Consider the following 15,910-nt stretch of genomic DNA (forward strand, 5'->3'; position numbering starts at 1 on the left):
CTTTCCTAATATCAAAAAAGTAGCCATAAAAAAATCTTGTGGCTACTACGATTCACAGAAAAGCTATTAATATGCCTTTTTTCCATCCCAATCTGCAAAATTTAGTCTGAAATTTTGTTCGCATTATTTGAATGTTACGAAAATTGGCATGCGAACTATTTAGGCCAGGCCGAAAATATTTGGTCTTCATGGTTGACCTTGTTGAACACCTCGTTACACCATAAAATTGATGCTTATGCGAGGTGGGGGAATGAAAAAGAGCCTCAATATGCCCCAACAGGTCTGTCGAAGGATATTCCATTTGTGTTCTCTACACATATTTCAGACTACACATATTCAGTAGCGGACTTAGGGACCCTGCCGACCCAAAAGTCCCCCCTTTGTAATAATTAGAGATATCCCTTTTTGGTGACGGACCCTAAAAATTTTCTATGGGCGCCTTTGGCGCCAATATATGCTAATTTTGAGGGAGCGCGCGCCAAAAAAAAACGCTATTTTTTGGTCAACATTTTCCAAAAAGTGCCTAAAAACACCGTTTTTAGCCTTTTTTCAAAAAGTTGCCAGTGGCTTAGAAACTTTGTTCAAACTATGAGGGAAGATCGCAGATAATCAATTTGGTCGGCCTAACACAAAGGTCGAAAAAATTTTCTAAATTTTTTTGAAAATCCGCCCCCCCCCCCCTTAGAGAAATTCCTAGATCCGCGCCTGCACATATTCCTTTTTTTACAACTCAAGGCCGATTTTTGTGATTGAGTATGCACATGATACCATTTTTGCGCTGAAATTGGTCAGAGTGTTGATTAATTGAAGCTAGATGTCAGGTGAGAGCTCGTACTAACACGCTATCATTTCAATGGCAGGGGATCGATTATGCGATCTGACGATCTCAAAGTGAACGCTTGACAGCATGTTAAGCGCCTTTTCAACAATAAAAGCGCGAAGTGTTATTTCCAGATGTTGTCAAAGCCATTCGCCGATAGCTCGGCTCTTTTTCGAAACCCCCCCCCCCTCACCTCACACGAGCTTCAATACCCGGGTTGACAAAAAATGGTTATCATACATTTTTCATGCATGAAAAAAATGCTTATCATACTCTTTCATACAATTTCATAGAGTAAAAGTGTATGTATGAAAATAGCAAAATAAGCATTTTTTCCATAAATGAAATTGTATGACAAGCATTTTTTCCCTACTTTGAAACTGTATGACAAACATTTTTTCCATACTATGAAATTTTACGAAAAAAATATAATATTTTCAATTTTTCCATAAATCCATAAAAAAAGTTTGTTTCGAAATTTCGTGTTTCAACCGAACACAAGCCAAGGATTTTTTGACTTGAGAAAACCCAGAGTGTAAGTGGCATTTACCACGCAGATAAACTGCAGCCATAAAAGTTAATTTTAACATTTTCACATGGAAATATATACCAAAAAAGTAACTTTTTCAATATGGGTAGATAATTTTTAGTTTGAAATTATGATGATTTAGAAAAAAAAGAACTGTTTTCTTTACAAATTTGTTATTATTTTAGCAAATGAAACAAACGATAAAAATCGTGTTTAACAAAAAAAAACATTTCTTGTGATTTTTGGACTCTTTGGGTGAGAAACTCATCCTGGACTACGTTATAAACACAAAAATGTCATATTTCGCATGCAAATTTCTTTTTCGTAAAATTTATATTTGAACACAACAGCAAGTTTGCAGCCAAAAAGGGATCAAAAAAGTTTTTACCACAAACTTTTATTTTTGTTTATGAAAAAAATGCATATATGAAAATTTTATAATAAGCATTTTCTGACCGAAATTATAATTATGTTTTTGATTGTCAAAATGCCCTTCATCATAGATATACTTATTTAAATCTATTTAAAGTTACCCAGACACGTTTTTTGGTGATTTTTGAAAATTTTATTTTTTCTATGACAAAATGACTACTTTATAGTTTTCATACATGATAATTGCACAATAAGCATTTTTTTCATAGACTTCATATATGAAACTGTATGACAAGCATTTTTCTTCTATGGACGTCAACCCGGGTATATTAGTGTAACGAGTGGTTTTACGAAGTTGAATATTAAGACCAAATATGTTTGTCGTGGCTTTATTAGTCTTTATGTAATTGTATGTATCATAACAATCAGACAATGTGGTCGACAAATTTACATGTAAAAATTTACACGTGGGGGGAAAAGGAAAAAGAGCCCAGAGGTTACTCAATTTGGTCATAACTCCCCGGAAATGTACTGGAGGTCATTAGGCTCATTGGATGTTTAAATCCTATCCGGCTCTTTCTCCTTTGCACGCACCTGCAAAATTTTACTGTTGAAATTTTGTTCACATCATCCGAATGTTTCGAAAATTGGCAGGCGAACTGATTGGGCCATGACACACATATTTGGTTTTCGTGTTTAACCTTGTAAAACCCCTCGCATTCCCCAACTGCAAATGCTTACAATTTTTTCATTTGTTCAAATTTTTGGCTCTTTTCCAGTTTCCCCCCTTTCAAATTCAATTTTGAAAAGTCTATTTAACGTTTTCATAATGCAATGAAATTTGGCGTGGTGAACAAATCGACAATTCTGAACAGATTTGTTCTTCATACTTAACAGCGTAACATCACGAATTTAGCCGTAATAACACGTAAAACAAACATAAAATTCGGTATTTTGAAGTAGGAGAAGTGGAAAAGAGCCAAACTTTCCATTGTGGGTCGTAAAAACTGGCATACTGACCGCTATTTAGGATATGACAAAGATATTTGGTCTTGAAACTAAACCTTGTAAAACCCGTCGTTACGCAGAACCCCATAATGTTTTCCAGTATGTTTTATAGCTTGAAACATTATATTAAGGAGTCCAATTTTTCTGAAATAGATTAAATTAACTTGACGTATTTTTTTGCACGTGACAACCATTAAAGAGCCAAACTAAGAACAGCTGATCTGAGCGACAATACTTTTTTGTATCTTTTTTGCTGCATAGTTAATTAACTACCTATAGCTTATTTTAATTCCAGCGTCAACTTGGGGTAGATTTTATCAACATAATATTGGAAGCTGGGTTTTTTCTGTCCACTAAGTCGTAACATGCAGGCTGCAATTCACCTTCTTCGGAAACGACTTGAAAATAACGAGGAGCGAAAAGATTTCCAGAAAGTATTTGTTCGTCATGTTCGACATTCGGATTGCCGAGAGATGAAAATGACAGTCTGGACACTTCGCTACGTTGTTGCCGAGTTCCTAGAAATTAAAGTTTCCGAACGATCGCTGAAAGAACTAGCTGGTCTTTTAGCCGAATTGGGATTTAAAGACAGAAATTGCCGAGTTAGCATAACCGATTTTTTTGATAGTGTTATTGAACCCAAACCGAAAGGTCACGATGCTCCCAAAACTAAACATTTGAGGAACTTTCGGAGCTTGCAGATTAAGAAGAACAATTCAGGGCTCTTTTCCACTCCCCCAACCACCTTTGAATTTCAATTTTGAAAAACTACTCTAATTTGGCCGCAATGCAATAAAATTTGTCATAGTGGTGAACAAACTGACAATTGTGAACAAATTTTATTTTCAAACCTTTTATCACGCATTCAGTAAGAATTACACGTAAAACAACAGTGAAACAGAAAAAAAGGTGAGGGAGTGAAAAGAGCCCAACTCAGAAATGAACACACCGAGGCGAACTCCGGCCCAAAAGGTTGTCTCCGAAATTTCAAATCCTCCCCTCGTTCGACCGAGAAAAGAACGAAGCTTATCATTGAGTCGGCCCTCTCTTTTAAATTTAAAGTTTTTCCACACGAGCAAACCAAACTCGTCGGCTAGTAGGAAAAATCAAGATGCATCGGCTACTCGAGACCGTCCGAGCTCGGGTTTCAGAAGCGTGAGCAACTTTCCTATCAACGAGCTTACCCCTCAAAGTTTCCAGGAGTTTATGAAACACCATCAAGCGCAAGTAAATAGCGCAGCAGAATTACAAAAGTCAATAAAAATAATACAAAATAGTTACAGTTATTTGAACTCCGAAAATAGTAATTTACAGAAGGAAATTTCGAACATTCAGGCCGAAATTTGCGAGCTGCAGAAAAACAACGACTTGTTACGGGATTTTTCGTTACGACTCAAGTTAAAAACTTTGTCCGAGCGAGAAAGGTTAGACCATAATACACGAGTATTGGTACATGCATTGAACAACTTGAGAGCGTTACATGCAAACCATGCTCAGAGAAGCTGTGCTAGTTGTTCGTATAGCCGACCGACAAAAGAACAGTCAACTCCGATGTCGGGTGATGCTCCATGTGCAATACAAGCTTTGTCTGATAATAATTAACAAAAAATCATTAGGAAAATGATGTTTTTTGAGCTTAGATGTAGGCATTTGACTTGAGCGGATCTATGAGGGGGCGGCCGGGAAAGGCGCCCCGGGTCGACTTCCGCGACTCATGTTGCGACCGAAATGGGTAGCCGAAATGGGGCTTGAGTCGCACAAAGTCGCAGCATGGGGTCGCGCAGAGTCGCAACATAGCTAATTTGGGTCGCGCAAAGTAGCAACATTAGTCACACAAAATCGCAAAATGGGTCGCGCAAAATCGCAACCTGGGTCGCGCAAAGCGGCAACATGGGTTGCGCAAAGTCGCAAAATGAGTCGCGCGAAATATAATTCATAATATGGCTCGCGCAAGTTGCAACATGAGTCGCGCTTTAAAAAGTTTCAAGCAGCTTAAGTAGTGGAAATGTTTTCGATTTTTTTTGCTTGCAGTTAGCTAGATCAACATATTTGCTGGTCACAAACAGGACCGCGACAAGAAGGCCTAAACATGGTCCCAACGTGAAATATCAGTTAAATTTTTGGAGTAACAACAAAGTCGTTACTACAAAACTAAAAATTAAAAACCGATCAAATGAAACATAAATCAGAAGTCTGTTTTGGGTCGCAAAAAATTGCAACACAACCGTTTTGGGTCACACAAGCTCGCAATATAACCGTTTTGAGTCGTGATGTTCGCAACATTTATGTTGTGGGTCGCACAAACTCGCAACTTAACCTTTTGAGTCGCGTTGTTAGTAACAAATCTGTTTTGGGTCGCGCAAAGTCGCCCATAATTTCTTGGGTCGCGCAAAGTCGCAACATACCTTTTTTGGGTCGCACAAAGTCGCGCAAACACTTTGGTCGCACAAAGTTACAACATACCCATTTTGACTCGCAACGGTCGCAAAATACCCGATTTGGGTCGCAATGGTAGCCCGGGTCGAGATCCCGCTCAAAAACCGCTCAAGATATGAGCGGTTTGAGCGGTTTTCCAGCAAGATTTGAGCAGTTTGAGCGGTTTGGGCAGTTTTTTTTTTGGAAAAACCGCTCAAACCGCTCAAATCTTGCTTGAAAAACCGCTCAAAAACCGCTCATATCTTGCGGTGGTTTTTGAACGGTTTTTCAAGCAAGATTTGAGCAGTTTTTGAGCGGTCTTATGAAGAAAACCGATTAAAACCAACAAAAAGGCCTGGAAAGGTAATGTGACGCTAATATGCAGTTGAAATACTACCCGAGTCGATCTCCATATGCTTATCTTACATTTCCCCACACCGAAAATGCTAATGATACAGTTTTCATACAATTTCAAAAAAAATTGAAAAAAGATTCAAAATAGTTTCTCCGGCTATTTGAACCAAATAAAACGGTCTGGTAAGGAAAAATAACTACGTTTATTTTTTTTGGAAAAAAATGGTTATCCTAGAATTTCTATATATAAAAATTGTATGACAACCAGTTTTTTATGAAAGGCAAAATTTTTAAAAACATGTTAAAACTTGTTTATAAACAAATATATTTTATTTAAGAGTACTTTTGCTCAATTTAAAGCACATTGCTCATCAAAAACGAAAATTTAGTTTCAAGCTAATAAAATGGTTGTCATATAATTTCCATATATGAAAATTGTATTATAACTATTTTTTCTAAAAAGACACGATGTTTAGAAACATGTTAAAACTTGTTTTTAATCAAATTTAAAGTAATTAGGAGTGCTTTTTATTCAGAATTGATACATGCTTGGCGAGGGCATTCTAAGGTAGGTTACTTAGGGGGAAGCGGATTGTACGTTTGATCCATGAACTTTTTTAGAGTTCTCGTAGTCTAGTCAACCGTCATGGGCATTACATTTCAAATGACATAATTCTTTTATGGTAGGAAAATGAAAAATTTCCCAAATAAAAATTTCATGCACCAGTTGCATTTAAACAATTGAAATTAGGTTTTTTGTAAAAAATGCTTGCAAAAATTGGTCAAAGTGTCAATTAAAATGATGATTGACATTATACCTTGTTAAAAAGGGTAGAATTTTTTAATCAAGAGCGAAAAACATAGGCTTGCGGTTATTGATAAGCTTTCTGTGTAAAATGTTTGTTCGCAAAGTTCAAAAACTACAAACAAATGGGCTAGGAAACAGTAGAACAAAACCATGAACTTCAAAAATTTTCCAAAGAACAGACATTTTAGCCTGAAAAGGGAAATTTTTTCCAGTTTCTCACCCCCTTGTAATATTACAAATTTAACATTTTTAAAAACTGTTCACATGGCTTTTTAAAAAAAAAAACGTTAGTAAAAAAATTGTTCACCTGTTCACGCTGACACGTTTAATGCAGCTTATAACATGAAAAGTAATTTAAAAAAGACTTTCAAACTTTGAAATCGAAAAAGACAAAGGAGGGAACTGAAAAAGAACCGACAAGGGGATCAATATTAACTCTCATCACCCCAATATGAATAACGATCAATTTTACGCTGTTATGACCTGATTGCTTTTCCGAGGTTGCATAATAGGAAAAAAGGTGTTTGTAAGTGATTAATTGACTCACTTACCTGTTTCCATGACAGTTGGACCTGATGAACAAAAGTTAAGAATAAAAAATCGCAATTGGAGGAGCCGAACTATTGATTATCTCAAGTGTCTGTTTAGAGAGGATGGGGAGTTATGTTGCGACCACTGCGACTGAAAATGTGTATGTTGCGCCCGAGTCCAGATTTTTCACCTAATTTTAAGCAAGATTTGAGCAGTTTGAGTGGTTTTTTTAGACAATTACGCACAAAATCTTGCTTTAAAATAAGCGGTTTGAGCGGTTATTGAACCGTTTATCTGAAAAAACCGCTCAAAAACCGCGCAAGATTTGAACGGTTTTGAGCGGTTTCTCTAAAAAAACCGCTCAAAAACCGCGCAAGATTTGAACGGGTTTTGAGCGGTTTATCTTTAAAAAAAATGCTCAAAAACCGCACAAAATTTCAATCGCAGTGGTCGCAACGTAACTCCCCACCCTCTCTAAACAGACACTTGAGATAATCAATAGTTCGGCTCCTCCAACTGCGATTTTTTATTCCGAATTTTTGTTCATCAAGTTCAACTGTCATGGAAATAGGCACGTGATTCAAATAATAACTTACAAACACCTTTTTTTCCTATTATGCAACCTCGGAAAAGCAATCAGGTCATAACAGCGTAAAATTGATCGTTATTCATGTTGGGGTGAGGAGATTTGATATTGATCCCCTTGTCGGCTCTTTTCCAGTTTGTTTCCCCCCTTTGTTTTTTTTGGATTTCAAAGTTTGAAAGTCTTTTTTGAATTACATTTCATGTTATAAGCTGCATTAAACGTGTCAGCTTGAACAGGTGAACAATTTTTCACTAACAGTTTGTATATTAAAAAAACTTTGGGAACAGTTTTTGGAATGTTATATTTGTAAAATTACAAGGGTTGAGAAACTGGAGAAAAGTTCCCTTTTCCGAGCAAGATGTCTGTTCTTTGGAAAATTTTTGAAGTTTATTGGTTTTGTTCTACTGTTTTATTAGCCCATTTGTTTGTAGCTTTTGAACTTTGCGAACAAACATTTTACGCAGAAAGCTTATCAATAACCGCAAGCCTGTGATTTTTGCTCTTGATTAAAAAATTCTACCCTTTTTAACAAGATATAATGTCAATCATCATTTAAATTGAAACTTTGACCAATTTTTGACGCATTGTTTTTAAAAAACTGAATTTCAATTTTTTAATTGCAACTGGTGCAAAAAATTTGTTATTTGGGAAATTTTTTCTTTTCCTGCTATTTAAGAATTATGTCATTTGAAACGTAATCCCCATGACAGCTGACTAGACTAAGGGAACTCTAAAAAAAATTCATGGATCAACCGTACAATCCCCTCCCGCCTAAGTGACCTACCTTAGAATGCCCTCGCCAAGCATGTAATAATTCTGAAAAAATAATTCTTTATATAATATGCATTTCATGCGAACGCGCAAATAAAATATTTTTTTTACATTTTATATAATAAAATAGTTTTTTACGTTTTATATGCTGTCAATTACACTAATTAACGATTTAGTTCAATTTTGTTTTTAGAAATACCGTTAATTTTGAACGAATCTAGACCACTCTTAAAATAGTTTAGGAGAACCCATATTTTCTCCCCCTAAATCGATTTAATTGTTCGATAGATCAAAGTTAATGTCTGTTCACCTGCTGAGGGTTCAACAAATTCCATTTGATGAGCTTTTAAGAAAAAAAAATTTTCCAGCGAATTTCAAAAAATGGGAAGAAAAGGGCTATATTTAATACTGAAAAGGCTTCTTCAACTAAGCTAAAGTAAAATAAATCATGTGCCCCTAAGAAATGCAACCATACAAATATTTTTTCGCGTAAAGGGTTTGCTAGTCGCTATTTTCGAAAAGCTGAAAGAGCACAAAACTGCTTAGAATTAGTTTTTGTAGAAACAAATCAGAGAACTAAGAAAGAAATTATAAATTAAGAGTGACAATATGAGATAAATTTCAAACTGGTGCAATTATCTTTCGATAAAACAGTTCGTTACCATCAAACCATCAAAAGAGTATAACTACCATTTGAACTCATCTACTCTCTTTACCAATTCTCATATAACACTGATCCACGCGCACTACTACTCTCGTACCGGAGTTAACGGAACAGTTTGACCTTTTGCAATGAATTGATCACCTATTACAAATTGTCGCCTATTACAAATTCTCACTAAAATCATAAAATGGCATGGAAATTGGCTGAAAATCTGATTTTACTACGCCGTGTTTATAGTCCGTTTTAGGCAAAAAAATTTACGATATTTTTCTGTTCTTTGATTGATAAAAAATTTATCAGACCAAGACATACCTTTGTAATTAAAATTAAAAAGACTTTTATTCAATCACGGTACAAAAAAAATGCTTTTTGAACTCAATGAGCAAATTAACGAATCTTTTCCTCATATTATTGCCGTTCTGTAAAATAATCGAAAATAAAGAATTGAAGTTGCTAAATGGAGCTAATTGGAAGGAGCTGGCCGGATCAAAATTTAGGTTTTTTTCCTGAAGTTTCAGAATAGCCAGTATATCAAAAGAAGTTTCCGAGGTGTCCTTGTTTTCGAATCAATCTTGAAAAATACCCACGGAAGTTTAACATTTCATTTGAATCGGTTATTTCGGAAGCTGAAATTCATGATTTACTCTTTGCTACGCGGAAAGTCAAGAGACAAAAACTTGAATGAATTTTTTGGTCCGTCGTCAAAAAACGGTCAGATTTGTCATGATGATACAAATAATAAATTCTGAGAAGTCTGTGCAATGATCAGCGCAGTCCCAAACTATTTTCTCACACATTCTTTTGTTGGCTTATTTCAGTCATCAGCGCAAAATTTAGTCAGTTTTCATTGCTGAATTTTTTGGTTGGTAGTTTTTCTACGACAGAAAGTGTAGTTCAAAATTATCTGCTTCCAAAAGAACTAACTTGTGCTCTTTCATTCAAACTCGTTCCAGTGTCTGCGAAAATGTTTCTACAGCAAAGACCACTGACCCTAGTTATAAAATACTGACTGTTTTACATAGTGTTTTTAGCCTTTAACAAACTTTCAATTCGATATCTTAAATAGTTGCAGAGAAAACGACAAAACTGTGAAAAAAACTCCCATTTCAAGTTTCAAATCAAAAATTTGCATGTTTGCTCTGCTCTGGCATTATATCTGCATCATATGTGCATAAATAAATATTGGAAATTGATATGGTAATTAACCAAGATGATAAATTCTGCGCCAAAACTTAATTACTGGAAAAAACTAGTACCAGCTGGCATTATCCTAGTTTATAGCAATAATATCATTGAGATAATCTACTTTATCAGAAAGAGTTGAAAGGTTTGGGTTTAATCGTGTTTATAAAAAACACAGAGTAAAATAAATAATAGAAAAATTAGGTTTTTGCTTCAGTACTAATTTAGTTTTAATAAAAAATTTATTTGAAGAATGAATTACGAGCTATTATAGCAACAGTAACAAGAGGGAGAACATTTAGATGCTATGACAAGCAACGAGCTAACAAACACGCTACGAACATTAAGCGAGACAGTACAACTTGCATCGTACAGTAGAAGCGAAAACTTAAGAAAACTCAGCAGAAATGAAACAACCGACAAAAACTCAAGCAGACAACAGAATAAACCCCGAAGATGCTGTTCGAAAGATCAAATCAATTTCAAAAAGAAACAAACAGAGAGGTCGAGAATAGTAAGGGTTGAACTGCACGCCGTGCGTGATCCTACATTGGATCGGTCAAGCAAATCACAACGAAATTTTGTATAGACAGAAACCCAATTCTTGACGTTTTCTTGACGCTAGGAAATTTTATAAAAATCAGTTAATCTCACTCGATTAATCTGTTTTCGTTTCCCACGCTCTCGTCAGACATAAACGCTGCCATCACTCGACAGTCCAAAACGGCATTCGTCGCTGAAAACATTCGCCTCCCATTGCTCTACTGAGCGTTGTTTTCAAGCCCTGGACCATTTTAACTGTAAAGATTAGTGATGATACTTTTGATAAAGTTTTTTTGTTGCTGCTTTTAAGTCCTATTCTGTGCAATTCGCTCCTCAAAGTGTTTTTGTGAATAGGTTTTTGCTAAACCTAATAAACAAGTCCCTCATTTTTCGAGGGATAGAGTTTCGTCATTTGTCAAATATCTCTTGATTTGTGGGAGATCTCTTTTGGTTAATTTCATCGGACGCCCTGATTGCTCTGCGTCCTCAAAAACATCATTTTTTGAGTTAATTTTTATACCTTTTTGCAACTGTCGAATGATGAGATAGTCCAACTTTTTCTGCGATTTTCCGCCATAACCAGCCAAGCTCGCATAAAACACAACTCGGCCTCATTTTTTGTAAATTTGGATTCGAAACCGTAATGCTTAACTGCTTAACTGAAAGCAAAATTGAATGGATGACAGTGCTTGAATAGAAATTGTTTTAAGAATTCACATCTGACGTGAAATTTTTCTCAAAGTGTCTGCTTATTTATTGAAACCCAATGCATGATATAACTTTAAACCCATTCCAATGACTATTTGCGATAGACGATTTTGCATGAAAAACAAGAAAACGAAAACAAGGATAGCCAGTTGCTGTGCAAGTACCACAGAATGTTCCGACCAAATTCAAAAAAAAAACAGAACAATTTTAATTAATGTTCGTTTTTAGTGAGTGCTGTAGTTCGACAACTTAGGGATCGTTTAGTAGGTTAGGCTTGATGGACAATGTTTGTGCCCAAATGTAAGAAAACAAAAAAAAATTAAAAAAATAAAGAAACCTTAAAGTTTTTTCTAATTTTAACTTCTACTTGAAATTTTTTTTGATAAAGAAGCGCTATTTGGAGCATCAAAAACTTGATCGAAACAAGACTAAATCTTAGAAAAACTCAAACCATTTTTTCTGACACTGGGAACACTTTTTGAAAACTTTTGAACAACTGCAAGAGCTATAACTTGATTTAGCAAGCGGCTCTCTGATGATTATTTGTGTTTCTTAATTTTATGTGGAAAACCAAAACAACTAAAATGCACCAGATTATAAAGTTTCTCCCCTTATCTAATGGTCGAGACGAAAAACTTCAAGTAAAGTTGTTACCGATAAGTTCAACGACTAGCACTGAAGAAAACTTGAAAAAGGTATACTTGCGCTAAATCTGCAGAGCTTATTACCCAAGGTCACTCATTCCATAGTTTTTTTAATAAAGTATCTGGGACCAAAATAATTTTAGTTATAATTTTCTAAAAAAGAAAATGAAACTTGCTCAACAATGTGGAGTTAAATCATCTCATTATCTTAATTAATAGAAAAAAAGCAAGCATTATTGTTCCCACAATGCTATATGCCATTCTAATTTACTGTAATTGACTGCCAAAAATCGCCTGATTGTTCTGCACATCTTCTGAAAAATAAAACACTTTGTTTGTGATTTTTGTAGGCACAGTGCAAGCTGCAATGACTTTCTTTTGAATACAAGTTGTTATATTTTTTGACTTGCATGTTTACAAACTGTGTAGGTTTGTACTGCGCTCATAATTCCTTAGCAACACGTTCTTTTTTGATACAACAGAAAAACACAAGAAAAGAAAATCAACATTCAAATATCAAATATATAGCCGAACCATCATTCAGCAAAAAAATTTCTAGTGTTTTTACTTTAATTGCGCTTGTGAGTTTTTTCGATACCAAGTAACTTCTCAATCAAGTGCAGAAGTAACTTCTGCAAGTTACCAAGTAATTTCTCAATCAAGGGCAGCTCAATCAAGTGCAGAAGTGACTCTTGAAACTAAAGAAGCACCAACATAATAGGGGTTTTCACTATATCTATCTTCTGTATCCCTAAAGAATAAGTTGATCCTTTTATTGGGATCACTAATCATAAACCAGCAAACTGGTCCACAATGTTCATCGTCGGCTAGCATCGATTCGTTTTTGTTGGATTCAAATAGCCATTCTTATAAACCAAAGTCTTTACTTAAAAAGATTCAGCACGCCATTCCAAAGAGGTACTTTCACGCCAAGGGATCTTCACTTAATTTCGTTCTCTTAAAAAACAAACTTTGCCTTGAAGATTGCAAAAAGCAAAATTATTTCGGTTCTAAAAAGCTGAAAATCAGGCGCTAAAACGCCATCCATAGAAGTCACATTTGGTGTAAAATGAACTTAACTTCCTCGTCCTTTTCATGAGGCGTGGTTTGTGTTGGTTGGGGTAAAAGTACCTCTGAGACCCACACTCAACGACGCAGCCAACAGAAGGTCTGCCCCAAAACTTACGAGCAAAAAGATCCGCCTTTAATTTTGGAGTCCTGCTTTAATTATTTTTTAATGTATTCTTGTATCCGGTTAGGTTTTTTTGACGTTGTTTTTCTGTCTTTGCGACATTAAATTTTTTAATTTAACAAAACAAACAAATTTTTAAAAAAAACATAATCTGCTGACAACGAAGCGCAGAAACTCACACAAAAATTGTTTCACCATAGGAAGTTATAATCATTCAATTTTATTGATTTGATGTAATTTTGAAATAATTAAAACTCATTTGGATCGATTCAACATCAAAATAATGAAGTTTTAAACTATAACCAGAAAAACTCAATTCAAATTGATGCAGAACCCCAAAAAAAAATTAGTTACATAATCTGATTTCAAAATCAGAAAAACCCATTTAAATCTATTCAGCTTCAAATTGAATTGATCTTGTTTTAAAACCAAAAAAAAATCGGTTCCCACCTTTTCAACTCTAATCAGTTTAACACCATATAATTTCCCACCCCAATTTTTGTTGCTTAACGACTTAATCTACTACATTTCAAAACTATTTCTTAGACTTAACACCGCTTTAGTCCAAAAAAAAAGAACCGACTTCAAAGGGAACTTCGGTAAACATCAAAGAATAAAGAAAAAAAACTTTGGCCATTTAAAGCCAGAAACTTTTGCGCAAACGAATTCGCGTAAGTTTTGAAAATAAAAGACCTTGCCAATGATTCCGAATGTTGAAATGGCCCGCACCAAAAACGAGCCATCTTTTCAGCTGATACAGAAACTTTAAAAAGGTTCCTCTGAAACCAAAAAGATTATAAAAAAAATTTCAATTTTATAATCAATCTCCAGCTTAACTGATAACTCGATCGCTTTGTTCAGCTGATATTTGATTTTTTGATACATAACCCAAACTGATATTGATTGCCAGCCCCTAGTCCTAACCTAGCATCCCAAAAATGAGGGCAATTGTCCTGGAATTGAAATGCTAGTGCACTAGTCAAAATTTCTTTTTTGAACGATTTCCAGGTACATACAAGAAAATGTATTTTGAAAAAAGCTGAACAAATTAAGTAGGAGTAAAAATCGAATTTTAAAATACGAATGAAAAAAAACTATTCTGTTTCAAAACAAGCTAGACAATTCTCTGAAAAAGTACAGATGAATTTTGCCTTCGTAATCGAATATTATATTTTGAACTCATTCGTTCAATGCGCGGTATTAATTATTCTTTGTGTGTTTATGGTCAATCGATGCATTAAAAATTTTGGTTTTTTACAGAGGCGTTTGTTTAAAGACTGCCCAATAATTTCCACATGTTCGGTTGGTCTCCGCTGAAATAAGACTCCTTCGACAGCAATTGTTGAGGTAGCAATCCAGCTCAAGGCTGCATCTCGCTTGTTCCGAAGGGAGAATAAGTATCAGAGGTTGCGGTTTGGCACAATGCTTTTATGTAGGTAGAGACGAAGCATAGGCACAATTCAATTTTTAAATTTTTTTGGGTACCTACTGTGTTTAATGAACAGCTCTATCGCAGGACTCGCCGATATTTTTTTTCTTAAACTCAAAGGAAGGCAACGTTTTTAAGGCCAACGCTAAATTGTGATTTCCTTTTTTGGTTTTTCACTTTGATACCAATTGATTTTACTAAAATAACTCTGTAAGTGATGGAAAAACAACCCAATAAGGGAGCTCGAGTGAACGTTTTTTGGAAATACTGATAAGCAGCTTGCTCAAAATCTGATAATATTTTTTCAGACAGACAATTTGGTGCTAAATCAAGTAATTCTGCAAAATCGTTCATAGGTTTCTTCGGTTTTATTGGGAAGACAGGCGCATATGTAATCTGGTGCAATACCAATTACACTAACATGAAGTTGTTATAGCTGATAGATCTATTTATGAGTAATTTTACAGGTTCCATAGGCTAACCTGAAAGATGATTTTTCTAACAATCTAAGCGTTTTGAGATCGCTGCACAGAATGATTTGCCATACTGGATGAGGTTTCCAAATGTTCCAAAAATCTCGAAACTTCACGCAACTGAATGGAGGGCGTATTACCATCTAGCATCTTACGTGAGCGCGCAGCTGTTCGAATCAGTTTGTTTTTAAATGGTAGGACTAATTGAGAGACCAAATCATTAGTTATTGGTAAAACCGCGCTGGTAACAGTCGGTGTATATCTCTCACTGAAACCTTTTAATTTCCTGTGTGATCTCGTTTTGGGTATCCAAAATTCTCGCTGATATGTCGTATCTGTGCTCTCCACGCGTCTCGAACAATTGATTATTTTCTGTAATGGGAAATGCTCGGCGAGTTGTCTTTAAGAGTTCTAAGTAATTTGCATGTATAACTGAGATAAACTAAAATGAAGTTTTTCAATGTGATGTGCGCGATAATTGCAAAATTAATTTTGATGGTGTAGGATTTAAGATAAGGAGCTCATACAGCATCAATTTTGGTGTTATGTTTTTATATGGAAGTTAAACTGAAGTGGATTTGAGTTTTCTGAAATAGGAATGACTTGGTAATAAATTGAGCGGTGTTAAATTGTAAGGTATAAAAATGTAAGGAGTAGTTTGGTTCCCAGTTGCTTAAATTTCATTGTTTTTCCTATGTAAATTTTTGTTGGTGATTTAATTGTTTTTAAATGTTTTAGACTAATTCAACCAACTTCTATCAGTTTTTCTTCCCCCTTTTCTACTACAAGTCTCATGATAACAACTTACAACGAATCGTTTTCAGCTTGTTTTTTGTGCTAACTTTTGATCTGAAAAATTATCAGGCAAACTAAGTGCATAA

This window comes from Symsagittifera roscoffensis, chromosome 5 (genome assembly GCF_963678635.1).
Source record: "Symsagittifera roscoffensis chromosome 5, txSymRosc1.1, whole genome shotgun sequence".
Taxonomy (NCBI): domain Eukaryota; kingdom Metazoa; phylum Xenacoelomorpha; order Acoela; family Convolutidae; genus Symsagittifera; species Symsagittifera roscoffensis.